The 23,858-nt window shown below is 46.7% G+C and overlaps 1 long non-coding RNA gene and 1 pseudogene across 1 annotated transcript; one reads left to right on the forward strand and one right to left on the reverse strand.

Moving 5' to 3' along the window:
* The first annotated feature begins 4,120 nt into the window (after positions 1-4,120).
* On the forward strand, positions 4,121-7,501 carry LOC124691556 (annotated as a pseudogene).
* A 543-nt stretch (positions 7,502-8,044) lies between these two features.
* LOC124691557 lies at positions 8,045-8,809 on the reverse strand. The gene is made up of 2 exons (XR_006998992.1): positions 8,480-8,809; positions 8,045-8,356 (listed from the first exon to the last, which is right to left on the reverse strand). It is a non-coding gene; the product is annotated as an uncharacterized LOC124691557 (long non-coding RNA).
* Positions 8,810-23,858: the final 15,049 nt, after the last annotated feature.

A 23,858-nucleotide genomic window follows, 5' to 3' on the forward strand; every position in this document is an offset into this window, starting at 1 on the left:
TCGTTAATTCATATGTGTTAGAACACCACCCCGTCGACGTGGAGGAAGACACTGTGGCGGTTTCTTAGAAAACAGGAATTCAAAAGTGATATTCTATTTCCTTACCATTTTGGGTGAGTGTTTCTGTCTTGAGCACATTCTCTTTTGTTTACTCCATGCATGGTATGTGGCTAATCGATGAGTTATATATGCATGACTATGCATGTATCGTGTCCGTGAGTTCCACCGGATTCTGATGGTAATTCAATTTCACACCTCCAGCAGTTCTCGTCCACGACTCTCCGAATATGGATGCGGCGCTTTGGGCCGACATGAGAAAAATGATGCAAAAGTAATTGTTTTCATTCATTTGCGCTCTATATCGATCGGCCTATTTCGTTCATCATTTCCTAATATCAAGTAACTAATTAATAACTCTCTTGTTCATTTAATTTTCTTTGCCTCGTAGGGTTTGGAGACGGTTCGTAGATGAAAAGGTCGGTGAATTCAAAAAAGAGCTACATTTTAAAAGGGCGGTGCGGACGACCGGGGATATTCAGCCACCAGGGGACCAATCTATGTGGATACTATGTTTGTGAGAGGATCCGGAGATACACCAATGAGCGGGACCGAGTCGGATGAGAACAACATCAAGAGGAATAACCTCCAGGAAGACGCTTAGTCCGGAAGCTCGCTTCGACCACTTCGGGAGGAACTAGGCTGGATGGTTCGCGAGGGAAGTCATCGATCCTACAGGACAACACTACGTAGAGGACGTAGAACTATACATGCATTAAATTATGTATGGAAACTTGTTCAAACTTGTATATGGTCATCCGATGATATTGAATATATATTGTATATTCCTCTTGAATTCTTTTTGGTTCTAATTTCAAATTTGTTTGAAATTGTACATTCATATGCATGCATGTATGTAGTACCGTAGAATATGTGAAACGTACTCCTTCAAAATTACAAATAAAGCACAAAAAAATAAAACAATACAAATTAAACAGAAAACAGGTTTAGGGGGGGGCAGGTTTAGGGGGGCCTAAAACCCTAAACCTGCGGCGGCCTTTAGTCGCGGTCGGCAGAAGAACCGCGACCAAAGGGCCTCCGCCCCGACGGTCGCCCGGCGCCCACGTGGACGGACCTTTCGTCGCGGTTCGTGAGGAACCGCGACTAAAGAGGGCCTTTAGTCGCCTACTTTGGTCGCGGTTGCGCAACCGCGACTAATGGCGATTGCGAACCGCGACCAAAGCGCCTTTTTCCACTGCAGTGTTTGATCTCGAGTGGGGTCTCGACACTGCTATGGTGGTGTTGCGTTTGCACGATTGAAGGATGAAGATGGGTACTACACGGCGCAGGAACCTTCCCGTCTTATATTTTTTGAACAAGTTCCCGTCTTACATAAAAGCCGAGGATTACAAGGGTAGAGTTGATTTACATCTGGAAAGATACATATACATCCAATATGATTTAGTTACAAAGGTATCCCGGGAATTCAGGTGCACGTAGTCGTAATCTTGACCTCTCTTCTATTCCAAATTGATGAGGCGCACTCGAATCCCTGGTTCATTGATTCCTCATGTGGGGCCGCTTGATATTTATTATTGTCACATCAAACAGCAACAAATCGAATGGGTACTCTATTTGGGTTTACAAGAACTCTTTTTCGAGCAAAAATTTGACAAGATTTTGAGCAACAAAATGTATGTTAAAATTCAACGTTATGTTTTTCTTGTGTCGTCTAAATCGCGAAAGTGCTCATCTGATCATGAGCACATGTGCTCCCGTAATTACTCCTGGTTTTTTAGAATCACTCCGTAATTATTTGCTATAATTTATTTGGTTGCCCTGAAAACTCAGTCACACGTAATAATGGATGGCCTGCTACTGCGGTCTTGACATGGCAAATGTTTTGAACTCCATATGAACTCGTTGTTTGAAAACACATTTTAAAATGTCAAAAAGATAGAAAAATAAATTGCATGTATATCTGGATATTATATATTCGGATGCAATTTTTCAGGAAAAATAATATTTTTTGTGTCATGCGTAAAAAATTTGATGCACCAATAGAACTATTGAGGGGAAAACATCGATGCTCCATATAAAAACAAATCGCAAAAAATTGTGTGAGAACATAGAATGTCTGGATGCACATGCAATATTTTTCTGAATTCGTGTTGACATTGTAAAAACTATTTATTATGTGTTTTTATATTGTTTATATGCACCTGGGCGCCAAAACACCACTTTCAACAATGGTAGAATAGCAAGAACTAGTAGTGTGGACAGATAGCACATCATGGGCGGACCGTACATGACGTTGAGGGGAGATTTACATGATTCTCTCAATGATTTAGCCTAATTAACACTTGATATAAAGTTAGCCCGGAGTTTGATTGGATTCTGGACTGGAGCGCCATACAAAATTCTGGACTGTGCCACGCTTTCTAAATTATATTTTCTTAGTTAAATTTACGCTTAAATTGAACTCAAATATCGGGGGGGGGGGTTATGAACCTAAATGGAAGGGAGCACTAAAATTATCTCGACGCATTATTCGAAATGCTAAAAGTAAGCACCATCCGCACAGTTTATACGTGCCTCGACTAGGCGCTCCTAGTCTCCTGGATGCCGCACTCAACAACGACAGGATCAACGCGTGGTTTTTAGTTTCTAATTCACACAATCGATTAGGATTTGCTTTCAGCGTCGTCCTGCTAGTCAGGCCGAGAAGACTTACTTCCGGGTTAAGAAATAACAACTCTAGCTTAACTACAGAGACATATGCCCTTTGTTTGAAATGGCCCATTCTTCCCATAAATATTGAATTATATCGTGATAAGAAAACTTATCCACCTCCTATAAGCGAACAAATGGATAACACAAGATTGTGTTGAGAGCACAACAACCACTAACCAGACAAATGTGAGCCAACAAATGTCTAAAACAACCACTAGCCGTTGGTGGCTTTGTTAATTCAAAGTTGGGCACTTGTGCCTTTTATCTAAAACAAATGTGAGCCAAGGGTGCAATTCATCCATTGTTCCCAATAGGAGGAGGACACTGAGTTAAACTTAGAAAGAGTCGCATCATTTTGCTTGAGACCGACAATGACCTGTATGGTCACTAGCAGCATGTTTAGCAATTACCACCATGGAGTATTATTAGCCGGCCGGCCTTAAGGTCAAGTCTTCCTACTAAAAAGTCACGGCGGCCGGCGGCATGTTCACTGAAGCTTCTCTGTAAACTCTGTCATTATGTCTCCATTTATAATTGCTTTGGTCTGGTGATTATCCCATCGCCGGCCGAGCACCTGCTCAGATCGCCACTCTGGCCGACGACCTCACTCTCTCTAGAGGTACCTTGCAGGTATCTCTCTCTCACACACACACACACATGAGCGCTTTGTGTTCCATCAATTTCCTTCAGAAGAATTCAAGTTCAGAACAAAAATATAATTTCCTTCTTCATGATTTGATTATGTCAGTATATGCCTTGTCAGGTATTAGATGACTGATTGGAAGCTTTCATGTTACTTGAGCCTAACTAACTTTCCTTTCCATAATATGTTCTCGTCTCTTACTACTTTAGCTGAATTTCGTTGTAAATCTGCATTCATCAAAATAATGCATAGACTTAGGCATATAGGTAGATATTTAGCATGCTCTTCTTGGAAAAATGAACAGATAACTGAGCACTGAACAGCACTGAGATCCAGGCCAGTACCTTTGTATCCATGTCCTGCCATGTTCCCCAAAGTAGATTTTCTTAATTGCGTGATTAGTTAGTTTATAGTAGTTGAGAAGGTATCTAATTCCATCAATGACTAGATTTTATGTACATGTGATGACTTTGACTAAATGATAAGAATTTGGCAGTGATAATCAACATCCATAGGTTAAACTAAATAAAAGAGCATATTCCTAGTAGTGCTGGAGTAGTAGTACTGCCTATCAACCTGCATATGTTAAAATTTTCATCAGGTAGTGAATTTCTTGAAAGGTTTCCTTTCGATATCTAATGATCATTGCAGCCAAGCAGAAATCTCCTTAACACTTGACATAATTTCTGCAACTGCATACAAACATGGACTAACAAATTATACCATCATTATAGGATAAAAATCATCATGTCTGCAATAGCAGAGCAGGTGGTTGGTGGTTTTTCATCAGCAGTTATCCAACGTGCTATTGACAAGACGATGGACTTCCTTGAGAGCAATTACAAGGGAACCCAAGGTTCTGAAGAGCTTCTGACCAAATTGTGCACAAGCTTAACCATGGTGAAAGCCATTACTGAGGTGGCTGACAACCAAATTATCACCAACACTAGTCTTGCCAAGTGGCTAAGGAACCTCCATAATGCTGCCTATGAAGCGGAGGATGTGCTCGACAGATTTGATTGTCTCGAAACAGTCACCGGAAAGCGCAAGATGAGCGAGCTCATTTCGTCATCGGTCGTGGCCTTGAAAAGTTTGATTGTGCCTGATGAGGGCATCAAAATGCTTGAATGTGTTGTGCAAAAGCTAGACCACCTTTGTGCAACATCTAGCACATTTCTTGAGCTCCTAAAGCACAGCAATCCAACAACAATAAAGCGGGGAGGAACTGCGGGAGACACTACTTCTCGTCTTCCAATTGATGTCAAGGTGTTTGGTCGGGATGAAGTTCTTCAGTTGATACTAAAAATTATTTTGGGTTCGTCTGGCTCTGAACCAGAACCTTCCAACATAAGAGCAAAACATGGGGCAAGGTACAGCATTGCTGGTCTCGATGTTATCCCGATTGTTGGTATGAGCGGGGTTGGGAAGACAACCGTTGCTCAAGTTATTTATGATCATGAAAATGTGAAGGGTCACTTCATGCACAGGGCATGGGTGTATGTTTCAAAACACTATAGTGTGAAGAGAACACTGCAGGAGATTTTGTGTTCGTTTAAAGGAAGTGATTCATATTTTAACTATGAAGATAGTTTGGAAACAACTGTCGACCATATTCAAAGAGTCATCCAACAAAATGGAAGATTCCTTCTTGTGCTAGACAGTGTATGGGATGAGATGTGTGATCAGTGGAACAGTTTGCTTACTGCTGTAGCTTGTGAAGTGCCAGGAAGTGTAGTTCTTGTCACGACACAAAGCAAAAGGGTTGGAGACATGGTAGCGACAATGTGTCAAGTTCCACTAGCACCTTTGCCATGGGAGAGTTTTTGGTTAGTTTTCCAGTATTATGCATTTGGCACTACCAATGTTGTAACTGAGAACAATCAGACCCTTCTGTTAACTGGTGAACAAATAGCAAAAAAGCTAGATGGTCTTCCATTAGCAGCAAAAGTAATGGGAAATCTGTTGAGATCCAGATTAAATGTGATGTGTGGGTAAGCATCATGGAGAGTGATTGGTGGGATCTAAGTGAAGCTGTCTCTGAAATCCTTCCATATATGGGAATTTGTTACCAAGAACTACAACCTAGACAAAGACAGAGCTTCGCTTTTTGTTCCATCTTTCCACAAAACTACTTGTTTGATAAGGATAGATTGGTCAATATGTGGATTTCTCACGATTTCATCCAACAAAGAGAATTTGATGACACTAGATTGGAGGATATTGGGAGTAAATTGTTTGATGAACTTGTACAAAGATCATTTTTCCAGGCTACATTTGACAACAAGAGATACACTATGCACGATCTAGTAAGGGCTCTTGCGATTGGTGTTTCTTCATACGAATGCTTCCTCCACAGAGAGACCTCACAAAGAGTGTCACCAACTGCTCGCCACTTGGCTCTGCAAGTCGGTAATCAATCGCACACTCATGAACTCAACAAGTATAAGAATCTGCGGACGATCTTATTATTTGGTCATTGTGAAAGTAATACAGTTTGTGATGTTCTTGACAACATGTTAGCCAACTCAAGAAGCATACGGGTGTTAGACTTGTCTCATTTGGAGGTGCTGACAAATATGTTGCCGAACATTGCATCCTTGAGAAGATTAAGGTTCTTCGATCTTTCTTTCACAAGAGTCAACAATTTGCGCAACTTCCCTTCTAATCTTCAAGTGTTATACCTCCGCGGATATACCGGCAATTATATTCCTCAAAGCATTAATAAGCTTGCCAACTTACGACACTTGCATGTTGATGCTACACTGACATTCCTTGTATCGGGCAACTAAGTCAACTTCAAGAATTAGAGAACTTCAGTGCTAGAAAGAAAAATGGATTCATGATAAATGAGTTGAAAAACATGCAAGAGTTGTCTGGAAAACTTTGCATCAGCAACATCCATCTCATTAAGAGCACGCAAGAGGCAAAGGATGAAAGTATGATTGAGAAGAAACACCTTGAAGTCTTGGAGCTAAGGGGGAGAAATGTATCAAAAGATGTGCTTGAAGGTTTGCGACCACACCCAAATTTGCAAGAGCTCATGATTGAAGGTTACGGGGCCACAAATTTCCCAGTCTGGATGATACAAGATCACATTTTCACAAAACTTCACTCCCTTCATGTTGAAAACTGCCGATTTCTAGGTGCACTTCCACCATTTGGAAATTTCCCTTCACTCAAGCATCTCACTCTAGATAAGTTGCCTTCAGTGAAGCATGCTGATGGGACAAATTTTAGTTCTCTCCCAAATGTGGAGGACTTAAAAGTTGCATCAATGACATCATGGATAGAATGGTCACATGCTGAAGAAGATCACGGTCCCCTCTTTCCACACATCACAAGGTTTGAACTTCTTGATTGCCCTTTGCTGAAAGAATTGCCCAATCTATCATTCTTGTCTTCCCTGTCAGAACTTGGAATTTCGTATTGTGGGGACTTTGTCAAGGCACTATCACAATATCTACAACTCTTGGCATGTTTGAAAAGATTAAGTATGTCTTACTGCGATAACCCGCTCATGCTCTCCGGGTATCAATTGAAGTCACTGGAGTATCTACATCTTAGGAAATGTGGTTCCTGGTGGATTACACAACTTTCCCAACCTGAGGAAGGTCAATGTTCTTGGTTGTCCGAACATTCTTAGCGAACTTTCAGACCAATCTACTAGGAAAGATGAGCAGTGTGTACTTCAGCTTACCAGTATAACTAGATTCCAGCTTGTTACACAGAAATTCTTTTCTCCCCTCAGTGCGAGTTCTGGAAATCGCTTATATAGAGGACTGTTATTTCACCCCGGTGCGGGAGGAATGGTTCGAACAGCTGACATCTGTACAAAAAATCATTTTTCATGCCTGTTATTTTCTTGAACGACTCCCTTCAACACTAGGCAGACTTACCTCCTTAAAAGCACTTCAAATAAGCATGAAACCAGTGGCAGCGGGAGAAAATTTTCCACGAACCCTCGACGAACTGATTATGGACTTTCCAGCTGAACAGGAAAGTAATTTCAAACCTGGAGGATTAGATTGGCCAAACATTTCTCATGTTCCATACATTCGGATCAACGGGAGGACGGTCCAAAATCTATCAACTGATGCTGCTTCCTCGTCTTCAAACCACCAAATTTGAGCACCTATGCTAGAAATAATACCTCTGTAAGGATGTTCTCCACTCTCTGAATTTGTACAAGGAGATAAATATGTTTTCACTCTCTAGATTAGTAGTATTTGCATATATAGTTGGGCAAAAGCACAATGGGGGTTGCATTGATAACTCTGTCCAGTCCACAAAGGCAGAGCACATCCTACAGCTACAAAAAATCTATGATCCTACATCTACATTCTGTATGATGCCATTATGAAGAGAGTAGATCAACATCAAACTTGTACTGCTACTGTTCTGAAGTTGCAGGAGGGGTGCACTTTTTACTACTGAGTTCTCGTAGAGATTTTGATGTGAGTAGAGATCAGTATGCTTGGCTTCAAGTATATGGCTCCGGCAACTCAAATTTTCCATGCCATATCGCACTACCAATCCGCAACTGCTGCTAGTTTCATCTGAGCATAATGATGTGCGCTGCCTCAAAAGAATCAAGATGATGTGTAATCTGGAATTAGAAGTCATATTCTCCTGGAGGATAAAAAGATTTATGCAATTACTAAGGCAAGTGGATTAGAAAGTGGTGGGGGATCATAACAGAAATGTTAAACTTGCACAGCACAAGGTCTCGGTTTCACTTGGACATTTTGTCTGATGGAAACATCAGCAGCCGACAGACATCCATCCATCCATCAGAGAGGAAAACAGACGAACTACAAAGCTACAGCTAGTGACTTAGCGAGGCGAAACGGTCAAGTCAGCCGGCGATGGATTGCTCCTTGCCGTTCGCCTTGGCGACGGTCTCCTTGTCAACGTGGCCGTCCTGCTTGGGGATGATGAGCCCGAAGCCTCCCTCCTTCCTCTTGTACAGGATGTTCACCTCCCCTGCAGTTCGAACAGCTCGGTTAACTTGAGTTGAGTTGAAGGTCGCAACCAATCAGTTGTGCACACAAGAAGTGTTCCATAGACCATAGAGGAGAGCAAATGCAAGGCTGTGAAAGTAGGCACCTGTCTGCTCATTCCTAAAGGCGTAGAAATCGTGGTCGACGTTCTCGAGCTGCTCCAGCGCCTCGTCCACCGTCAGCGGCGCCATCTCGAACACCTTGGTGCGCACCACCTGCACACAACCAAGCAATGGCACCCATCAGCCTCGCATCCATCGGCCGATCAATCTCGTCGGATATGCAGCAACATGATTCTTGGTAAAAACTGAATGTAAAATGCGTGTAATTGACAGTTGTGACAATGTCAGCAGTACGATGCTCGGCAGGAAGTGAATGTTAGGACTCTTTCAAGGCTCGCCGCAGCTCCCGCCTTGCCTCCAAGGAGCCTGAAGAGTTCGTCAGCATGCTGGCCAAAGCTAAGGCCGTCAAGGCCTCTCGCTTGATCTCTCCGGCAGCTCCCCGCAGCTCCGCGCCGCGGCGGAGGCCGCGGGATTCATGGAGGACTCCGACCCTGGACCTCTGCCCTCCCACGTCTCCAGCTGCTGCCGGGGCGGCGTGCGGCGTCGACCCCGGCGCCATCGCTACCCCCGACGCGGTGTCCTCCTCGTCGGAATGATGACCCTCCACCGCTGCGACGCCCTCCTCGACGGTTGCTGCTTCCCTTGGTGGCCGTTGAGCCCAGGCTGCGTTTCTACCCTTGCTGTGCAAGGATGTCTGTTTTGAGCTGCTGTTTTAGCTCATGTGATGTTTTTCCTGTTATCTTTGTTCCCTTAGTTCATCCCTGTGCTCTGCTGTCGGGCCTTAAGCCCTTCCTGGTTGCAGCTAGCTCTTTTTCGGTTGTTGGCTCTGGTGTCCCCAAGTTGTATCCATGATGAGTGCCAATCTTTTTTTTTTTTTGAGATCATGATGAGTGCCAATCTTATGTTCCTTGTTGAGTCCTGGAATGTTAGAGGGCTTGGTGATCCGGATAAATGTGGCGCCGTCTCAGCTGACTTAACCTTTGCGAACCCAAAACTCCTGGGCCTTCAGGAGACAAAACTCAGCCAGATCTCCCCCTCTAAAGCTGCGTCCTTTCTCCCTCCTCATCTCCGCACCTTCTCATCGGTGGATTCGATTGGTTCCTCCGGTGGGTTAGTCACAGCCTGGGACCAAAACCTCTTCACCCTAGATGCCTCTAGTTCGTCTCGTAGCATTCTCTCCCTTGACCTTGCGCTTACTGATGACGGGAGCCTCTTCCGCTTTACCAATGTCTACGCCCCTTGCGACCTAGCCGGGAAGACCCTCTTCCTTCAAGACCTTCTTACCCACTCCCCGCCAGACAACACTCCGTGGCTTATTGCCGGCGATTTTAACCTCACTCGCGACCCCTCTGAGCGCAACAACGATAATTTCTCTCTGCAGGAAGCTGAGTTGTTTAACGACTGTATTAACACTCTTGGCCTTATCGAACTTCCGCTTCGGGACCGTCAGTTCACGTGGTCAAACAAAAGGAATAACCCAACCCTTATTCGTCTGGACCGTGTCTTCATTGACCAAGCCTGGAATGCTCGCTTCCCCTCCTCGTCCTTGTCCTCCCAAGCCCGGGACACCTCGGATCACGTCCCCTTAGTGGCTAGAATCTCAACCGCCATCCCCAAGCGTGGTTTTTTCAGATACAAACAATCCTGGGGGCTCCACTCCTCCTTCCGTCAGACCATCGTCTCGGCTTGGGGGTCCACGTCTCGGAGGGACCCCACTGCGCAGCTGGTCGCTCGCCTCCGCCTTTGCAGATTCAAATGTAAAGCTTGGGCGAGGCGTATCTCGTCGGCCGCCCAGCGCGAAAAAGACTGTCGTATCCTCAACAAGCTCCTCGACCTTTTGGAAGAGGGGCGCCCCCTCTCGACCTTGGAAAGCAGGCTGCGTACGCTCACGATGGACGCCCTCCATCTATCTATTAAGGAACGCTCCCTCTACTGGAGGGCTCGAGCCAAGGTTAAGTATGCCCTCGAGGGGGACGAAAACACCAAGTTTTTTCACGCTTCTGCCACTGTCGGCTTCGCCGCAACGCAATCCCCACCCCGGTCGTTGGCGGTGCCGAGATCTCCGACCATGCTCGGAAGGCCGCTGTCCTCAAAAACTTCTACTCCGGTCTGCTAGGAACGGTCTCACCTCCCCCCTGGAACTTCGATCTCCCCCCCTTGTACCAGGACCCCCCCCCCCCCCGCCAATCTCACGTACGCTGAAATTCGGGAGGCTTTCGCTGCCATGAACAAAATGTCCAGTCCTGGCCCGGATGGTTTCGGACCCTCCTTCTTCTCCACCTTCTGGGACACTGTCTCCGCGGATGTGGTTAAGGTCTTCTCCTCCTTCTTCGACGGCACGGTTGACCTGTCGAGGATTAACCGCGCCTTCCTCGTTCTTCTCCCAAAAATTGATTCTGCCTCTCACCCCACTGACTTTCGGCCCATCTCGCTCCAAAACTGTGTGATGAAGGCCATTACCAAGGTCCTTGCGACCCGTCTTAAAACTGGCATCCACAGACTTGTTGACGCTGACCAAACTGGCTTTCTCTCAGGGAGGCGCATCTCCGAGAACATTGTCTACGCGGCGGACCTGGTTCGATGTTGCCACACTCGGAAAACGCCCGCCATCGTGTTCAAAATCGATTTCCGCAAAGCCTTCGACTCCGTCAACTGGGCTAGCCTCCTCTCCATCCTCCGCGCTCGAGGCTTCGATGACCTCTGGTGTGACTGGATGTGGCGTATTCTGGACTCCGGACACACGGCGATTCTTCTCAACGGGGTCCCTGGTGACTGGATTCGCTGCAGGAATGGCCTTCGGCAGGGGGATCCACTCTCCCCCTACCTCTTCATCATCGTTGCTGATGTTCTTCAACGCCTCATTCGCAAAGCGTGGGCTGAGGGCTCGCTCTCCCACCCCATTTCACCCACTACCCCCTGCCCCGTCCTCTAGTACGCGGACGATACCTTGATCTTCTGTAAGACCGAGGATGGTGCGGCCGAATGTCTCAAGAGAGTCCTTGACGACTTTGCTGCCGCCACAGGCCTTGCCATTAATTTCCACAAATCGTGCTTCGTTCCCATGCATGTGGATCCGATCTTGGCCGCACATATGGCCTCTACCCTCGGCTGCCCCATCTCCTCTTTCCCCCAGCCGTACCTGGGGCTACCTCTCTCCCCCACTAAACTCCAGGCCTCGGCCTATGCCCCCTCCTTCTCTCTTTTGATCGTCGCCTTTACGGGTGGCGAGCTCACCTCCTCTCTTCTGGTGGCCGACTTGTCCTGTGTAATGCTGTTTTGAACAACCTTGCTACTTACTATATGTGCTCGTACCTGTTACCTGTGGGGGTGTTGGAAAGCATTGATAAGAGACGCCGCGCTTTTTTCTGGACTGGCAAGGACTCCTGCTCTGGGGCTCGGTGTCTGATTGCTTGGGATAGAGTGCTTCTGCCTAGGCAGGAGGGCGGTTTCGGTATTAAGGATCTCCACCGACAGAATAGGTGTTTGCTGCTTAATTTTATTCATAGGCTCCATGGCTCTGAGTCCCTCCCCTGGAAGGACTGGTTCTTTTCTCACACAGGTCGAGACCTCGGTGACTGCTCCTCCGCCCCCTCCTTCCTTGAGAGGATTGTTGCGGAGTGCCTCCCCCTCTACCGTGCCATCACCAGGTGCACGGTGGTGGATGGGAGATCGACCTCCTTCTGGCTCGACAAGTGGCTGACAGGGGGGACGCTGGCGGCGCGTTTCCCTGCCCTGTTCAGCCACTGTACGCGCCCACACGCCTCGGTGGCCTCGGTGTCTTCCGGGGGTCTGCACCTCCAGCCTCGCCTTTCGACGGCGGCGGCGGGCGAGCTCTCCCAGGTTCTCCGCATCATCGACGACACCTCTCTCTCGGCGGGGGCGGACAGGCGCGTCATCGACTCCCCCTCTGGGCCGGCCTTCAGCTCGCGGGAGGCGTACAGGATGCTCTCCCCTAGCCGTTGATGTCTACGTTCCCCCTCCTTTCCTGTAGACAGTGTTGGGCCTCCAAGAGCAGAGGTTTGTAGAACAGCAGCAAGTTTCCCTTAAGTGGATACCCAAGGTTTATCGAACTCAGGGAGGAAGAGGTCAAAGATATCCCTCTCATGCAACCCTGCAACCACAAAGCAAGAAGTCTCTTGTGTCCCCAAGACACCAAATAGGTGCACTAGTTCGGCGAAGAGATAGTGAAATACAGGTGGTATAAATAAGTATGAGCAGGTAGCAACGGTGCCGAGAAAAGTGCTTGGCGTGTAGTTGATGGTGGTGGTATTGCGAACAGTAGTAACGCGATAAAACAAGAAACAAGCGAGTAGTAATGTAGCGATAGTAACACAGCAGTAGTAACGCAGACAGTAGTAGCGCGATGAGAACAAGTAAACAAGCAGCGATAGCGATATTTAGGAACAAGGCCTAGGGATTACACTTTCACTAGTGGACACTCTCAACATTGATCACATAACGAGAATAGATAAATGCATACTCTACACTTTTGTTGGATGATGAACACATTGCGTAGGATTACACGAACCCTCAATGCCGGAGTTAACAAGCTCCACAATAATGCTCATGTTTAAGTAACCTTTAGTGTAAGATAGATCAACGAGACTAAACCAAGTACTAGCATAGCATGCACACTTGTCACCTTCATGCATATGTAGGAGGAATAGATCACATCAATATATCATAGCAATAGTTAACTTCATAATCTACAAGAGATCATAATCATAGCATAAACCAAGTACTAACACGGTGCACGCACTTGTCACCTTTGCACACATGCAGGAGGAATAAACTACTTTAATAACAAATCACTAGAGTAGCACATGGATAAATTGTGATACAACATGCTGCAATCTTAAAGAGATATAAATAAGCACCTCACTATACCATTCAATGAGTAAGTATTCCGTGAAATCTAGCCTAAGAGACCCACACGGTGCACACACTGTCACCTTTACACACGTGGGACGAGGAGTCTCCGGAGATCACATAAGTAAAACTCACTTGACTAGCATAATGACATCTAGATTACAAGCATCATCATATGAATCTCAATCATGTAAGGCAGCTCATGAGATTATTGTATTGAAGCACATAGGAGAGAGATGAACCACATAGCTACCGGTACGGCCCCGAGCCTCGATGGAGAACTACTCCCTCCTCATGGGAGCGAGCAGCGGTGATGGAGATGGCGGTGGAGATGGCAGCGGTGTCGATGGAGAAGCCTTCCGGGGCACTTCCCGCTCCGGCAGCGTGCCGGAACAGAGATCCTGTCCCCCAGATCTTGGCTTCGCGATGGCGGCGGCTCTGGAAGGTTTCTGTGGGTTTCGTCAAAATGGTATCGGGTTTTCTGATCCAGGGGCTCTTTATAGGCGGAGAGGCGGCGCAGGAAGGTCGAAGGGGGGCCCACACCCTAGGGGGCGCCCCCTTGGCCGCGCCGGGGTAGGGTTTGGTGGCCCCGCCTCCCTTCTCTGGCGGTTCTCGTGTGTTCCGGAGGCTTCGGGTAAAATAGGAACCCAGGCGTTGATTTCGTCCGATTCCGAGAATATTTCGTTACTAGGATTTCTGAAACCAAAAACAGCGAAAACGGAACCGGCACTTCGGCATCTTGTTAATAGGTTAGTTCCGAGAAAATGCACGAATATGACATAAAGTGTGCATAAAACATGTAGATAACATCAATAATGTGGCATGGAACACAAGAAATTATCGATACGTTGGAGACGTATCAGCATCCCCAAGCTTAGTTACGCTCGTCCCGAGCAGGTAAAACGATAACAAAGATAATTTCTGGAGTGACATGCCATCATAAACTTGATCATACTATTTGTAAAGCATATGTAGAGAATGCAGCGATCAAAACAATGTGTATGACATGAGTAAACAAGTGAATCATAAAGCAAAGACTTTTCATGAATAGCACTTCAAGACAAGCATCAATAAGTCTTGCATAAGAGTTAACTCATAAAGCAATAATTCAAAGTAAAGGTATTGAAGCAACACAAAAGAAGATTAAGTTTCAGCGGTTGCTTTCAACTTGTAACATGTATATCTCATGGATATTGTCAACATAGAGTAATATAATAAGTGCAATATGCAAGCATGTAAGAATCAATGCACAGTTCACACAAGTGTTTGCTTCTTGAGGTGGAGAGAAATAGGTGAACTGACTCAACATTGAAAGTAAAAGAATGGTCCTCCATAGAGGAAAAGCATCGATTGCTATATTTGTGCTAGAGCTTTTATTTTGAAAACATAAAGAGAGCATAAAAGTAAAGTTTTGAGAGGTGTATGTTGTTGTCAACGAATGGTAGCGGGTACTCTAACCCCTTGCCGGACAAACCTTCAAAGAGCGGCTCCCATTTTATTTTATTTTTGGATGGCACTCCTTCCAACCTTTCTTTCACAAACCATGGCTAACCGAATCCTCGGGTGCCCGCCAACAATCTCATACCATGAAGGAGTGCCTTTTTATTTTAGTTTTATTATGATGACACTCCTCCCAACCTTTGCTTACACAAGCCATGGCTAACCGAATCCTTCGGGTGCCGTCCAACAATCACATACCATGGAGGAGTGTCTATTTTTGTTAATTAATTTGGGACTGGGAATCCCATTGCCAGCTCTTTTTGCAAAATTATTGGATAAGCGGATGAAGCCACTAGTCCATTGGTGAAAGTTGCCCAACAAGATTGAAAGATAAACACCACATACTTCCTCATGAGCTATAAAACATTGACACAAATAAGAGGTAATAACTTTTGAATTGTTTAAAGGTAGCACTCAAGCAATTTACTTTGGAATGGCGGAGAAATACCATGTAGTAGGTAGGTATGGTGGACACAAATGGCATAGTGTTGGCTCAAGTATTTGGATGCATGAGAAGTATTCCCTCTCGATACAAGGTTTAGGCTAGCAAGGTTGTTTGAGGCAAACACAAGGATGAACTAGTACAGCAAAACTCACATAAAAGACGTATTACAAGCATTATAAGACTCTACACCGTCTTCCTTGTTGTTCAAACTCAATACTAGAAATTATCTAGACTTTAGAGAGACCAATTATGCAAACCAAATTTTAGCATGCTCTATGTATTCTTCATTAATGGGTGCAAAGCATATGATGCAAGAGCTTAAACATGAGCACAACAATTGCCAAATATCACATTACCCAAGACATTTATAGCAATTACTACATGTATCATTTTCCAATTCCAACCATATAACAATTTAACGAAGAGGAAACTTCGCCATGAATATTATGAGCTAAGAACACATGTGTTCATATGAACCAGCGGAGCGTGTCTCTCTCCCACACAAGCATGATGTAATCCAATTTATTCAAACAAAAACAAAAACAAAAGCACACGAGACGCTCCAAGTAAAGCACATAAGATGTGACCGAATAAAAATATAGTTTCAAGAGAAGGAACCTGATAATTTATCGATGAAGAAGGGGATGCCTTGGGCATCCCCAAGCTTAGACGCTTGAGTCTTCTTGATATATGCAGGGGTGAACCACCGGGTGCATCCCCAAGCTTAGAGCTTTCACTCTCCTTGATCATAGTATATCATCCTCCTCTCTTGACCCTTGAAAACTTCCTCCACACCAAACTCGAAACAACTCATTAGAGGGTTAGTGGACAATAAAAATTAACATGTTCAGAGGTGACACAATCATTCTTAACACTTCTGGACATTGCATAGAGCTACTGGACATTAATGGATCAAAGAAATTCATCCAACATAGCAAAAGAGGCAATGCGAAATAAAAGGCAGAATCTGTCAAAACAGAACAGTCCGTAAAGATGGATTTTATTAGGCCACCAGACTTGCTCAAATGAAAATGCTCAAATTGAATGAAAGTTGCGTACGTATCTGAGGATCATGCACGTAAATTGGCATAATTTTCTGAGCTTCCTGCAGGGCAGTGGGCTCAGATTCGTGACAGCAAAGAAATCTGGAACTGCGCAGTAATCCAAATCTAGTACTTACTTTTCTATCAACGGCTTTACTTGGCACAACAAAACACAAAACTAAGATAAGGAGAGGTTGCTACAGTAGTAAACAACTTCCAAGACACAAATATAAAACAAAGTACTGTAGCAAAATAACACATGGGTTATCTCCCAAGAAGTTCTTTCTTTATAGCCGTTAAGATGGGCTCAGCAGTTTTAATGATGCACTCGCAAGAAATAGTATTTGAAGCAAAAGAGAGCATCAAGAGGAAAATTCAAAACACATTTAAGTCTAACATGCTTCCTATGCATAGGAATCTTGTAAATAAACAAGTTCATGAAGAGCAAAGTAACAAGCATAGGAAGATAAAACAAGTGTAGCATCAAAAATTTCAGCACATAGAGAGGCATTTTAGTAACATGAAAATTTCTACAACCATATTTTCCTCTCTCATAATAACTTTCAGTAGCATCATGAGCAAACTCAACAATATAACTATCAAATGAAACATTCTTATCATGAGTCTCATGCATAAAATTATTACTACTCCCAACATAAGCATAGTCAAATTTATTAGTTGTAGTGGGAGCAAATTCAACAAAGTAGCTATCATTATTATTCTCATCAAGTGTAGGAGGCATAGTATAATCACAACAAAATTTACTCTCAGCAGTAGGTGGCACCAAAAGACCACTATCATTATCATCATAAATAGGAGGCAAAGTATCATCAAAGAAAATTTCCTCCTCAATGCTTGGGGGACTAAAAATATCATGCAAACCAGCTTCCCCAAGCTTAGAACTTTCTATATTATTGTCAACAATGGTGTTCAAAGCGTTCATACTAATATTACTACCAGCATGCAAAGAAGATTTCATAGGTTTTTTAATTTTCGCATCAAACAATCCATGTTTTAAATCAGGAAATAGAATAAGAAGCTCACTCTTGTACATTATGCCAAACTAGTGTAAACAAGAAACAACAAGATGCAATTGCAGGATCTAAAGGAAATAGCTTTGAGCACACACACGACGGCGCCGGAAAAATACTTTACCTGAGACCGGAGTATGAGTGCCTTTTACCTTTCCTCCCCGGCAACGGCGCCAGAAAAGTGCTTGATGTCTACGTTCCCCCTCCTTTCCTGTAGACAGTGTTGGGCCTCCAAGAGCAGAGGTTTGTAGAACAGCGGCAAGTTTCCCTTAAGTGGATACCCAAGGTTTATCGAACTCGGGGAGGAAGAGGTCAAAGATATCCCTCTCATGCAACCACCGCAACCACAAAGCAAGAAGTCTCTTGTGTCCCCAAGACACCAAATAGGTGCACTAGTTCGGCGAAGAGATAGTGAAATACAGGTGGTATAAATAAGTATGAGCAGTAGCAACGGTGCCGGAAAAGTGCTTGGCGTGTAGTTGATGGTGGTGGTATTGCAGCGAGTAGTAACGCGATAGAAACGATAAACAAGCAGTAGTAATGTAGCGATAGTAACACAGCAGTAGTAACGCAGCGAGTAGTAGCGCGATAGAGAACGAGTAAACAAGCAGCGATAGCAGTATTTAGGAACAAGGCCTAGGGATTACACTTTCACTAGTGGACACTCTCAACATTGATCACATAACGGAATAGATAAATGCATACTCTACACTTTTGTTGGATGATGAACACATTGCGTAGGATTACACGAACCCTCAATGCCGGAGTTAACAAGCTCCACAATAATGCTCATGTTTAAGTAACCTTTAGTGTAAGATAGATCAACGAGACTAAACCAAGTACTAGCATAGCATGCACACTCGTCACCTTCATGCATATGTAGGAGGAATAGATCACATCAATATATCATAGCAATAGTTAACTTCATAATCTACAAGAGATCATAATCATAGCATAAACCAAGTACTAACACGGTGCACGCATCTGTCACCTTTGCACACATGCGAGGAGGAATAAACTACTTTAATAACAAATCACTAGAGTAGCACATGGATAAATTGTGATACAACATGCTGCAATCTTAAAGAGATATAAATAAGCACCTCACTATACCATTCAATGAGTAAGTATTCTGTGAAATCTAGCCTAAGAGACCCACACGCTGCACACACTGTCACCTTTACACACGTGGGACGAGGAGTCTCCGGAGATCACATAAGTAAAACTCACTTGACTAGCATAATGACATCTAGATTACAAGCATCATCATATGAATCTCAATCATGTAAGGCAGCTCATGAGATTATTGTATTGAAGCACATAGGAGAGAGATGAACCACATAGCTACCGGTACAGCCCCGAGCCTCGATGGAGAACTACTCCTCCTCATGGGAGCAGCAGCGGTGATGGAGATGGCGGTGGAGATGGCAGCGGTGTCGATGGAGAAGCCTTCCGGGGGCACTTCCCCGCTCCGGCAGCGTGCCGGAACAGAGATCCTGTCCCCCAGATCTTGGCTTCACGATGGCGGCGGCTCTGGAAGGTTTCTGTGGGTTTCGTCAAAATGGTATCGGGTTTTCTGATCCAGGGGCTCTTTATAGGCGGAGAGGCGGCGCGGGAAGGTCGAAGGGGGCCCACACCCTAGGGCGCGCCCCCCTTGGCCGCGCCGGGGTAGGGTTTGGTGGCCCTGCCTCCCTTCTCCGGCGGTTCTCGTGTGTTCGGAGGCTTCCGGGTAAAATAGGAACCCGGGCGTTGATTTCGTCCGATTCCGAGAATATTTCGTTACTAGGATTTCTGAAACCAAAAACAGCAGAAAACGAGAACCGGCACTTCGGCATCTTGTTAATAGGTTAGTTCCAGAAAATGCACGAATATGACATAAAGTGTGCATAAAACATGTAGATAACATCAATAATGTGGCATGGAACACAAGAAATTATCGATACGTTGGAGACGTATCAGCCGTCCCCCTGATGCCTGGGCTTGCACGACTTGGGGGGCTTCGGCTCCCTATGAAGCTGAAGATTTTCGCGTACTTGGCGGATATTGACAGACTCAGCACCCGGGCGAACCTGTTCTACAAGCACTATGCCCCTTCGGCGATCTGTCCCTCCTGTCCGGAGGTTGAGACTGGGTGTCACCTCTTCTTTCTCTGTCCGCCGGCGGTGGCCCTTTGGAGTCGTCTGGGTGTCTCCATCCCGCCGGGGCTCGCCTCTTTCGGGACCTGCCTCGCTCCCATTCAGGTCCCTGCCGGTGCGTGGCACTCCTCCTCGCCGCTCTTCTATGGTCCATTTGGAAAGCGCGGAACGACCGCGTTTTCAATGGACGTGACTCGACGTTGACCTTGGTGGTTCGGAGGGCTTGTGATGACCTCGCTGTTTGGCGATGGCGCCTTAGAGTGGAGGAGCGAGCACCTCTCGACATGCTCCGTTCATACTTACTTACTTGTGTTGCTTGACCGGCCCGCGAGTGGTCGGCAGTTTTCTCCCCCCCCCCCCGTGTACTTCTCTCCACCCCCATGTAAAGATGGATTGACTGCCTAGTCATTTCGGGAAATAAATAACAAGCGGTGGGGAATTCCCCCCCCCCCGTCATTCCTCGAAAAAAAAAACTTTTTTCTTGGGATGACCATCATGCGTCTGGCTTTGAGCAGTTTTTATATCTCTATAATTCAACTTTAGATCCAGGAAATCTGTGCAGATTTTCACAGAAATCTTTGAACCGCATATTTAATTGGATGGCATAATTTTCCATGGTCAGCAAATTCAGCGTACGCACACAGCAGAACAACAATTTTTGTAGCTGAACTATTGCCCATCCTATGCAAGTATACTACGGGTCAGTTCACATCAGTTAGGAGGGGATTTGGGGAGATCTCGTGAGGCACGCAGGCCAAATCTTTCTCCATTGTCGTTTGCAGCGTCATTTTTTGATAAAGAACATATATTAATATCGCGGAGATACCAATTACACCCAGTCTCTGCAATAATATCATACCCTAATGATATAAAGGATGCACATAGCCAAGAAAGAGAAAAGAATTACAAAAAAGAAAGACCACGCTACAGCGATCCATAACTTAAAACACCAACACTAACACCACCAAGACAACACCAGAAGATCAGCTTCGCCATAAGCAACGTCTCCAAGAAGAAAAGAGTGCATAAACGTTGTCGTCGCCCGATCATAGATCTTAGGTTTTCACCCTGAGGAAAGTCATCTCTCTCAAAACAATGCCTTCAACAAGAACATTGCCAGGCACAACCAATTAAGGCTAGACCTGGACTTTCACGCTGAAAGATAAGATTCTGAACTTCTCCTATGCAGCGTCATGCTCCAGCATGAGGGCGCTTCCCCGATTACTGCAGCCGGGAGCGCTCGTGTAGGGTTCGGACAGCGCACAGGGCGGCACGACACCATGCACATCAGTGGCTCGTTGCCATGGGGGCCTCAGCGGCAGCCAGAGATGGTGGACGACTTGGCGACACGGGAGTTGGGGAGAAGGCGACGGACTCGACGACGGCTAGATTAAAGATGTGGTTGAGGGCGCTAGAGTTTCTCGATCAGCCCCTCGCCAGGGCTTCGTCTTGTATGCGGCAGGTATAACTGTACAACAAAGGTTTATTAAAATTTTGTGAAATGTTGAATTCAGTTAAATAAGTCTATCTTTCCATTTTAGGCCATACGGTGTGTTTTAGCAAAGATGCCACGAGATTGTAATGGTATTTAGCAATGACGCGTTTCGGTGGTGTGTTTTAGCAAAGACCGGAAAATAACAGTGTCCTCTAGCAAATTTTTCCTTTCTTTTTACATGGGGACAGAGTAGGGGTACTGTGTGTACTAAGAGCATCTCCAGCCGCGTCCCCCAAAGCGTCCCCAAAGGGATTTGGGGCGCGCCGGACAAAAAAACCGTACCAGCCACGTCCCCCAAAGCCCATTTTTGTCCGGCGCGCCCCGATACGGTGTCCGGCGCCCCGAGCCCGTCCCCGTCCAACAGGGGACGCACCGGGGACGCCGGACACAACGAAAAGCGAGGCGGGGAGTGGCGGGGCCGACTCGTCAGCGGCACAATAAATTTTTAACCTAACCGTCGCCTACCTCGCGACGGAAGTTATTGGCGGTACAGTTCCCGCAGCGACGCAGCGACGGTGCAGTTCCCGCAGCGATGCAGCGACGGTGCAGTTCCCGCAGCGACGCAGCGACACGTCCCGTCGCGCCTAGCTCTGCGTGCCGGCGTTAATGTGCGCCACCGCTCCCCCGCCTCCCTCCGGCCTATAAAAGGGCCGCCTCTCATCGTCCCTCTCACACACAAACCCTAGCGCCTCTCTCCCAAACCCTAGCCGCCACCATCTCAACAAGACTCGACGCTATGTCCGGTAGAGGCGGAGGCCGACCTCGTGGCCGTGGTCGTGGTCGTGGTCGTGGCCGCGGCATAGCTGAACGCTCGCCGTCGCCTTCCACGCCGCCGGCTTCATCATCGTCGGAGATGGACGTGGAGCCGGACATGCGGTTCGAGTTCGTCCTCGTCCTCAAGGGCGACCCGCACGGCATCCAGAGGCTGCCGGACTCCTTCGCCGACTATGTCGTCGGTGACGATCGCCCGCGCACGATGCATCTGCGGGAGGCTGCGTGCGGCTACTACCGGTGGATCGTCGACGTGAGCTACGACGCGCGCGACAAGATGTACCTCAACATCGGCTGGGAGAAGTTCGCGCGGCAGCACAGCCTCCAAGCCGGCTTCATCCTCCTGTTCTCCTACTTCGGCGACAGGGACATGAGCGTCAAGGTTTTCGACGAGACGCGGTGCCGCCGGGACTACCGGGCGGCAGGCACCGACGAGGAGGACGGCCGAGTGTTCTTTCTTCGCAGCGAACACGTGCACGGAGGTTTACGGATGTTCGCCTCCTCGGTAGAACCAACAAGGGCACCATCCTCCCGCTGGATTTTCCAGTTTAGGTGACTGGGTGTGCCCTCGAGTGTTCTTTCTTAGCAGCGAACATAGGAAACCTTCGATGCACGGCCTAGTTAGGTTTAGTTTCTTTGCAAAATTTTATATTTGTGTCCACGGCGGTTCAAACTATGTATTAGTTTGTGGAAAACCATGTGCCTAACTGTGTTTTCGTGTAAATCACGTTCCAAATTATGTATTAGTTTGTGGAAATTGAAATAAAAAAATCAAAAAAAAATATTTTAAATGTTTGGGGACGGTGTTTGGGGAACGCGACTGGGGAGCGACGTCCAAAGGCGGCACGAACAAAACACGTCCCCCAAACGCTCAATCCGGCGTGGTTTGGGGGACGCGACTGGAGATGCTTTAAGCCGTGAACTCAGTTGAAACGAAGGTAGCTTATACGGGAGACTCGAGGTGGTGGAGTAATTCTTTAGCTATATATGCGGATTGTGTGGACATGGTGTCATCTATTGGAACAATAGCTTTTAAGTATTACCCAAGTGAAGCAAACCAGGTAGGGCACTCGAATGCTAGAGTTTATTTTTTTAATCAAAGTTCTTGCAGTTGGGTCGACGTACCCTAGCTTTCCTTTAGACAAACTCATGAACAATGTACCTATTATTGATTATTAATAAATTCCATAGAAAATTCATGTTGTTTTCCTTAAAAAAATGTCGTGAACAGTAGTTCACATGGGAAATTCAATTCAGCCCGCAGGTAATATAAACCTATTATGAAACCACAAGCTTTTGGAAAAAAAATGAACATTTTTTTTATGCCCCTTGCAAAGAAATTGATGCTTCAACATATCTATTTATGATATTTTTTTTAATCTTTTTTACACAAGCACATGAAATATTGTTTTCCCGAAAAGTTGTGTGCAAAGTAAAATTTCCAGATGTACACGAATTTTTTATTTCAAATTATTTTAACACTTTTAAAATTCGAACATCCCTAAAGAGCTCTAAGGGCATCTCCAACGGGGCGACCCATCCCGCGCCCGCGCGTCCGGATGGGTCGATCCGGACAAAAACCCGGCCCAACGCGGGGACGCACCGCAAAAGCGGACGGCCGCGGCGTCCGGAACGACGCAAACCCGGCCCAAATCCGGGCCGGGTTTGCGTGGCCGCGGATGGCACGCGGCGTCCTCGCGTGTCCGCCCTGTCCGCGTGGCTGGCCCACTGTCGGTGCCCCGGTCCTATTAAATGTGGACCGGGGAAGTGGACTGTCCCTATCCGAGTCCCCACTTTCCACTCCGGCCGCACGCGCGAGCTCGAAGCTTCCGCGCCGCCATGGCCCCGAAGCGCGAGTTCTCGCCATCCGCCAACGACCACGAGGCCGGCAGCGGCCGGCCGGTCGCGCGGCGCCGTTCGCCATGGGGCCGCCGGCGACGCCCGGACGCGACCGGATCTACGTCACCGTAGCGGTGGTGCGGATGTTCCGGGACGCCGGCGTCCCAATGCCGTGGGGGACGTGCACCTCCCCACGGCCGGCACCCGAGCCCGGATCGGGTTCCGGTGCCGCCCATCCCGGCGTCCGGCCGCGCCCGCTACGCCGAGATCCGGAGGCGCCGCGCTCGGCTGCCGG

This window comes from Lolium rigidum, chromosome 2, assembly GCF_022539505.1.
Source record: "Lolium rigidum isolate FL_2022 chromosome 2, APGP_CSIRO_Lrig_0.1, whole genome shotgun sequence".
Taxonomy (NCBI): Eukaryota; Viridiplantae; Streptophyta; class Magnoliopsida; order Poales; family Poaceae; genus Lolium; species Lolium rigidum.